Raw genomic sequence first — 9403 nt, 5'->3', positions numbered from 1 at the left:
AGATGGGCAGCTATCGCAAGCATAATCCGAATGGATTTGAGCATTGCCACAGGAGAAAACGTCTCGTCATAGTCTATACCATAACGTTGACGATATCCCTTGGCAACCAGACGGACTTTATAGGTCTCCACCTTTCCGTCTGCGCCCCTTTTCCTTTTGAAGACCCACTTACACCCTATGGATTTTACTCCTTCGGATGGGTCAACCAATGTCCACACATCGTTGACCTTCATGGACTCCATTTCGGATTTCATTGCCTCTAGCCATTTCTCAGAGTCAGGTCTCTGCATTGCATCCATGTAGGTGATCGGATCCTCATCGTTTTCATCAAGTTCGACAGGATCACCATCCCGGACCAAGAAACCATAGTATCTGTCCGGTTGATGTGGTACTCTACCAGACCGCCTTAAGGGTGCATAATCAATGGGCTCCGATTCTGATCTAATCAAATCCGGTTCAGGTTCAGTAACATGTGTCGGTTTTTCCACCTGTCGAACTTCATCAAGTTCGACTTTAGAGGCAACAGTTCCTTCACTAAGGAACTCCTTTTCTAAAAAGATTGCCTTAAGGCTGACAAACACCTTTTGCTCATCAGCAAGGTAGAAATAATATCCTTTGGTCTCTTTTGGGTACCCTATAAAATTACACTTGTCAGACCTAGGTCCAAGCTTGTCTGTAATTAAACATTTAACATAAGCCGAACACCCCCAAACCCTAAGGTGCGAGAGTACTGGCTTACGTCCTATCCATATCTCATATGGCGTTTTGGCTACAGACTTACTCGGAACTCTATTTAGAAGGTAACAAGCCGATTCGAGTGCATATCCCCAGAGGGAGATCGGTAGACCAGCAAACCCATCATGGATCGAACCATGTCTAACAGGATCCGATTCCTCCTTTCAGACACACCATTATGCTGTGGTGTTCCAGGAGGAGTCCACTGAGAGAGAATCCCATTCTTCCCTAGATACGTCAGAAACTCATTGGAAAGGTATTCACCTCCTCGATCAGATCGAAGAGTTTTAATACACTTCCCAGTTTGTTTTTCTACCTCATTTCGGAATAGTTTGAATATTTCAAATGATTCTGACTTATGCTTCATTAAATAGACATAGCCATACCTAGATAGGTCATCTGTGAAGGTTATGAAGTAGAAAAATCCACCTCTTGCACTTGAGCGCATGGGTCCACATACATCAGAATGTACCAGACCTAAGAGTTCACTGGCTCGCTCATCTTTTCCAGTAAAAGGTGACTTGGTCATCTTCCCAAGAAGACAGGACTCACAGGTTGGAAGTGATTCACAATCACTAACTTCAAGAATTCCTTCTTGAGCCAACCTGTTTATCCTGTTCTTATTGATATGACCTAGCCTACAGTGCCAAAGGTAGACTTCTGACACATTATCTATTCTAGAGCGTTTATCGAATTTTTGAACCACATTAACAGGCTGTGATAGTAAGTAAATTCTATTATTTAATTGTCCAACAAATATTGTAACACCATTCAAAATGATATTGCAAATATTTTTTTTTATTAAAAAATTATAACCGTACATGGCCAAAAGGCCTACAGAAATAATATTTAATAAAAAACTTGGACAATAGTGACATTCACTCAGAATTACATTACGAGAATTGATTACAAGACTCATGATTCCTAAAGCTAGAACTGGAACTTTGCTTCTATCTCCAACATTCAGGAACCTCTCGCATTCATCAAATCTCCTACTGACCTGCAGACCCTGCATCGAATTACAAATATGATAAGGGCTTCCGGTATCCAAAACCCAGGCAGTAGTATCACAAATCAAAAAGTTGCAAGGAGTTATCATATAATTACCTTGCTTCTTCTTTGGCCTATTCGGGTCCAGGGAGGCAATGTATTGAGGACAGTTCCTCTTCCAATGCCCGTGCTTCTTGCAAAAGAAGCACTCCGCCTAGCTCTGGTCGTGCTTGCGCTTCTTGGTCTGACCCCGTGCTACTGTCCCAGCATGAGATTGCACCTTCTTATTTTTCTTCTTCTTGTTCTTCTTCCCCTTCCCAAAGGGTTGACAACGAGAAGAAGACCCTCCCACTACATTCACCGACTCCTTATGGAGTTGGTGATCCTTCTCAAAGTTCTGCAGCAACCCCAACAATCCATGGTAGTTTACTGCAGGCTTTGTCATTCGAAAATGAGTAAGGAATGGGAGGAAGGACTTGGGCAAGGAATTAAGGATCGCATCCTTACCGAGCTGCTCGTGCAGAGGAAAGCCCAATTTGCTTAGGCGCTCAATCATCTCGATCATGTACAGTACATGATCAGTGACTGAGGCCCCATCCCTCATTCGAGCATTGAAAATGGCACAACTAGTTTTGTGCCTTTCAACATCGTCAGGCGTGCCAAAGGAGTCGTTCAACATTTGAAGCATCTCCTGTGGCTGGGCGTTCTCAAACCTTCGGCTGAACTCATCATTCATTGCTGCCAGCATAATACATCGAACGGTGGTGCGGTCATTGAGCCACTTCAAGTAAGTGTCTCGGATCGCCTTACTAGCGTTCGGAGCTGGCTCCTCAGGTACTGGATCCGTTACTACATAAAGGATCCGCTCATGCTCAAGGACGATTTTTAATTTCCGATACCAGCTATCGAAATTGGGTCCCATGATCTTATCATTATCTAATAATGATCGGAGCGACAGGGTAGTGGCCATAGCTACTTAAAAAAAAATGAGACCTCTATTAGTACATAAATTAATACTAAAGACTTGGATTTTAGTCTAAAGTTTTTCCCAATATTTTTACGAACTGGTAGCCTCATCCTCCAATTCGAGGAATTACTTTAATTCCTTAATGGGTACTAGAATCCACACAGACTACACACGAGCCCAACTTTGGTTGGTCAACCCATGTGCATCTATGGGTAGGTTCTTAACCAGTTATTTCTCTAAACAACTTCTAGTAATTGATTTTGCCCCAGAACCTAATCAGTAGGCTTTGGCCTCCACTGAAAAGATCTGGTTAGGTCCAACCATTAACATGACTTAATTTAGTGAATCGGACCAATAAATGATCAGGCCCGACTTTGGCCGGCCAACCTAACCACCATCAGAAAGACTCAATCAAATTATCATATTATGAATAATAATTCCATTAGCCAATGAGCACCAGGCCTTTGGGCCTCCAATGATCATTGAACTAATGGACTCATTATCACTCACTTAATGGGAGGCTATGACTTAGTTATCATTATAACTTAATCATTTTAGGGACCTAATAATTTTGAGAATTTTATTAAAGAATAGTAGAGAAGAAATCATCCAGCCAATTTCAATCCTCCCACTGACTTCACCAAGTCAGATTAAAAAAGGATTTAATTAAAGCTGGCATTAGGAGCACCTAAATCAGTCACACTGATTTACCTAATGACATGGGTGAGCTCTAATCACCAAGTGATCTAATCAAAATCTAACTTACCAGATTGGCCAGGTAAGTGAGATCAGTGGTGGAGATTTGCCATTAACTCGTCAATGATCGAATCAATGCGAGTAGCTCCCGCTTAAGAACCACTGGTCAAAACTGCCGAACTTACCTTAGACACCAACCGTTCATTAGTTTTAATTTTGATCAACTTAGTAAATAGGGCTCCACCGCATAGCCATGAAGTCCATCTTGGTCTAGTTAAAGACATGGATCCATTCAACTACAACTATTGAAGTTGAGTCTAGAGTATCCTTGACCTAATCTAATTCAACTTTTGATTAGATTTGACCAATTACTCCATTTAGTCCATTTTTTTAAACTAACCTTAGGTCTAACCCAATTATGGACCTAATTCATCTAACCCATTGACCCACAAGTTTATGCAATTGTCTTAGGTCTTAATTCATAATTTTAGACCTACTAGACAATACTTAATTCTTTTAATTAAGTACTTGGGCTGATGGGTCAGGATTTGGCATTTTGAAAATAATTTTCAAATTTGAAAGATTTTATTTTTTGTTCATCAAATGTGTTAACTCATTTCACAAACGGGTCAGCACATTTCATAAACAGCAATTCTATTGCTCATTTCATAACAGAAAATAACTCAAAATAAATCATAAATTTTCTTTTAGATCTAATCTAACACATTCATGATAAATTTCTTAATTAAGTCCTTTCGCTGCTTCATCGGCATGGGATATAATTGCATCAGCACCCCTACTGCCATAGGAGACCCCATCGAATGGGAAGAGAGGGCCTTTAAACCCTACTTTTCTCCTATGACCGGACGGCCATGGCAACCAACCCAATTAGATTACTTGCTACTTGGATCAAGTATATCTAAATATACCAATTTTAAAATTTAAATTTTAAATTTTAAATTTTAAATTTCAAATTTTAAATTTCAAATTTTAAATTTTAAATTTGAGATTTCAACCAAATTTCAAATTTCGAATTTCCAATCTTTGAATTTTAAATTTTGAATTTTGAATTTCAAATTTTAAATTTTGAATTTCAAATTTCAAATTTGAGATTTCAACCAAATTTCAAATTTCAAATTTTGAATTTTGAATTTTAAATTTCAAATTTTGAATTTCAAATTTTAAATTTTAAATATGAGATTTCAACCAAATTTCAAATTTCAAATTTTGAATTTCAAATTTGAAACTTCTAACAAATTTTAAATTTTAAATTTTAAATTTCAAATTTCAAATTTTAAGTCTTTTTGAATTTCAAATTTTAAATTTTGAATTTTAAATTTAAACTTATAGATTACACCTTAATCTACGCATGCATATGTATATCATATTCCAGAACCATGCTCTGATACCATTTGAAGCAAAAATTTAGTGCAGGGGCAAAATGGTAATTTTAAAACTTTTTTAAAATTACTATTTTACAGTGGAATTATTAATTAATCTCATTAATTAATACTAATTAACCCTACACTAGGATCTAAATATGATACAACAGCATGCATTTAAATTTGAAATTCAAATTTGAATCAGTAAACATTTTACAGTGCTGTGTTCAGAACACATCACCTTTTGTGGGTAGTCGATCACCGCAATCTGATCACCGTCGGAGGGCTCTGATCATCACATCACAGCCACACAAATGTTTGGCCTCTGTGGATCATCCACACGAAGCTCCCGTCTGATCAGCTCCTCACGAATGCTAGTTCGTGATTTCACCCTTTTGATGGCAGATGTTGATCGAACTCCTTCGATCGATGTGTGCCAACTTCTCGGATGCTCCGGATCATCTACACAGTTGCTTGAGAGGCTGATGGATCTCTCCCTAAAATTTTGTGGACTCACGACACTCATGGCACACCAATCTCACTTCTCGAACCCTAGGTAGAAACCCTAGGGTACACACCAAAAACCCTGCGCCCAATTTTCTCTCTTTTCTTTCTTTTTCCCTCGGAAGGTTTTGGACCTTCACCTTTCGCAGAAGCCTTCCTCACGCCCCAAAGTTTCTCTCCTAAAATTTTTATGCACGTCCCACCTTTCTCCTCTTTTTAAAACAACATCGAACGTGTCTTATCCGCGTGAGAGGATAAAGACAAGAGGTTACACATTTGAATTCAAATCAAATTTGAATTCAAACAAAAACCAACTTATCCCTATCCTTTTGGGTGTGAGAAGAGAAGGGGCATGGCTCTTTGTGCATGGAAAATGTTTTATGAGAAACCTTTTCTCGTGTAAGTAATGTGGCGCACAAAATGGATAAGGATGAAAGGGCAAGTGATAAGTTATCCATTCAAATTCAAACATGCTTTGAATTTGAATGGCTAACTAATTATTTTATCCATCCATATGGTGCACAAATGAGGGCGTGGGGAAGGGTTTTGCATGAGAAAAATTTCACGAGAAGTTTCTTCTCGTGAATACAAATGGGTGCAAGGAAGTTGGGTGTCGCAGGGAATTTAAAACAAGGTGGTTTGATTCAAATTGAGCCAACCTAGTTTAAAATAGGTTAAGCACAATTAGATCAGATTAAACCCAACATAATTAGGCTTAATTAGACTCAATAAAATCCTAATCAAATTAGTAATTAACTAAACCTAACCCCTGATCAAATCAGGGACTAAACCACCTTAGCGATTAGGTCAACATTTAACCTAATCGGGTCAATCCAAACTGAATCCAATTCAATTGGACTTGATCCAAAAATAATTACTCAATTAAATTGAGTTAATTAGTGATTAAATTACTAATTAAACCTCTCATAAATATTGAGTCTAAATCTGATGGGCAATCAGGCATCAGAGACCATCGATATGAAACCCTGATCAAAGAGTTCAAATTTCAAATTCAAAATTTGAAATTCAAAATTTTGACCCCGGTACCCAAAATGTGTGGAACTCATGATTAGAGAATCCTAATTCTCAATCATAGAGTCCCAAATAGATAAGACTCATAATCAGCCATCAGATCAGAAAGGAACCTCTAATGTGTGTGACCCCGCAGGTTCGAACCTAAGCCGGTAGCACAGGAACCAATTTCTGTACTAATCGAAGTGACCATCTAGCAATGGTACCCGATGACCGGATAGGTCGAATAATCACAATCGCAACATTCAGAACCTACGTGAATATGGTTATCGTATAATTCATCCCTTTTGACCCCTGTGTTTAGGATGACTCAGGGTTAAATTATCAACCCTGATGATATCATCCGAATCATGCTCAACTCAATTAGTCCTGTGACTCCTCACTAGGACTACCCTGACCAAGGTTTTGCTAAATTGAAAGATGACTGTACACAGCTCCTAAATTGGAGTGGTCAATCCCATCTTGACACATGCACCGACAAGTCAAGTACTTGACTACACCCAGCAACCTTCCGTCACTGAATTAGAAATTCAGGTAGTCCAGTGCCTAAGTGCAGTGAGTTGCTTGCAAGTCACCGTGGCGGTCTCAGGTCGGAGGGACATTTATACCCATATCCCATCGGAGCAAATCTTGACAGCAGAAATAGCTCCGGAGTTGGTCACGTTCAGTGCAGATGTACCATTATATCTCTCCTGTATGCCATACCAGTGTCTCCACACTCTTTGGTTATGAGGACAACCAACCCATATGGCACACAACGACCTATGCTCGATAAACGTTGTCATCCTTGGTAACAACGTATCATTTGGTCGCGAACATGTTTAAGGACTAAGCGACAAATCCTCCTTTGTCGAGTCTAAATAGTCCTAAGGACTTCACCATAACATAGGAGTTCATTAGAAGATGAAACATTTGTGATGAAAAAATACCAAAATATCTTTTATTTATTTATAATTCATGTACTAATATAAAAATGAGCACAACGGTCAATAGGCTGACGATTGGCTTTGGGACACTATTCCCAACAGTAGTATCACAGACAAAAAAATTACAAGATATTATCATATAATATCTTGTTCAGTAATTCTTTATTGATTTCTCTTTTTAGACCTATTCGGATCAAGAAAAATTAAACACAAAGGATAATTCCTCTTCCAGTCCCCAGCTTCTTGCAAAAGAAACATTCTGCTTGACTCTGGTCTGCTTTAGACTAGTTAGTTTGATTGGACTTAGAAGCCCTAGCATGATACCACTGCACCATACTTGTCTTTCTTCTCTCAGAGGACCAATGTCCTGTTGAGGACAAATCTTCAAGTATGCCAAAAGACTTGTTCAACATTTGAAGCATCTCTTTCAGTTGAGCATTGATGAATTTATAACTAAATTCATTATTCATAATAGCTCTCATTATGCAACATACTGTTGTACAGTAATTGAGCCACTTCTGATAAGTGTCTCTAACCATCGCATCTATATCTAGGAGCTGGTACTTCAGGTGTAGGATCCATAATCACATATAAGATATTTTCATACTCGAGAACTATTCTCAACTTTTGATACCAATGATCGAAATTTGATTCTATATCCTTGTCATTGTCCAATAGTGAGCGGAGCGATAAATTACTAGCCATTATTGAAAGAAAAATAAAAAAAGATCTATTAGTATATGAATTATTTAATCTTAAACATTTAGACTTTAGTCTAAAGGTCCTTTCACTATTTTAAATGAATTGATAGCCTCTACTTTCAATTCAAAGAATTATCTTAATTTCTTAGTTGGTACTAGAATCCATACAGACTGCACACAAACCCGACTTTGACCGGCCCATTCATGTGCATCTATGGATAGGTTCTTAACCAATTATTTTTTTAAACAACTTCTAGTAATTGATTTTGCCCCAGGCATCTCTTCAGTAAGCGAGTGACGCCTCTATCAAAAATTTTAGTTAGGTCCAACCATTAACATTACTATACCAAATGCATCCAACAAACGAATATCCAGGCCTGAGTATGGCTTGGCCAACCTGAGCATTGATTTGAAGAATACAACAAGATGGTCATATGATGAATGATAATTCCAATACCTAATAGACATCAGGTATGTGGTGCCTTCAATACCTATTTAGAATATTGGACTCATTATCACAAATCTTAATAGGAGGCTATAATCTAGTTATCCCCATAACTAGCTCATTTTAAGGATCTAATAATTTAAAAAAATTAATTACATGATTTGAGAACGTATTGACCAGTGAATCTTAAATTCTTTCACTGACTTCACCAAGTCACGAAAAGGACTAGACAAGCTGGTCCATTAGACTGACGAGTCTAAATCCTCCCACTGACCTCACCAAGTCATAAAGAGGTCTAAAGACAAGCTGGTCCAAGGGTACCTACATCAATCGAATTGATTTTATAATTTGAGAATGAGAGAAGAGATTGACTGGGAGTCAAAAATTCTTCCATTGACTTCACCAAGTCATTGAATTGGACTAGAAACAAGGCTGGTCAAGAGATACCTAAATCAGTCACACTGATTAACCTTAGTGGCATGGGTCAGTTTGAATCAATTTATGACCTAATCAAAATATAATCTATCAAATTGGCCAGATAAGTGAGATCGGTGGGAGGGTCTGCCTTGGCTTACCTTAGACACCATCAAAATGATCAGATAAGTGGACTACCTATTTAAAACCATCGATCATATTGCCAAGCAATATTGTCAGACTTATCTTAGACACTAATTAATTGATTAGTTTCGATTTGATCAATCAAAAGACTCGGGCTAAACTATTTAGTCATGATCTGGTCTATTTAGTATGGTCAAAAATATGGACTTGATCAAGTTATAACTATTGAGGTTGATCTTAGAGAAATTCTGGCCTAATCTAACTCAACTCTTAATTAGATTTAATAAATTTCTCTAATTTATCTATATTTATTTCTAACCCTATGTCTAATCCAATTAGAAGATCTGATTCATGCTAACCTATTGCCCATTGATTTATGAGGTATCTTAAGATTTTTAATTCTTAAATTTAGCTCATTTAGACTTAATTCTAAATTAAGTGTGTGAAACATATGTTTCAGTTTGTAG

The sequence above is a fragment of the Elaeis guineensis genome, chromosome 12 (assembly GCF_000442705.2).
Source record: "Elaeis guineensis isolate ETL-2024a chromosome 12, EG11, whole genome shotgun sequence".
Taxonomy (NCBI): Eukaryota; Viridiplantae; Streptophyta; class Magnoliopsida; order Arecales; family Arecaceae; genus Elaeis; species Elaeis guineensis.
This window is presented reverse-complemented; position numbering follows the sequence as displayed.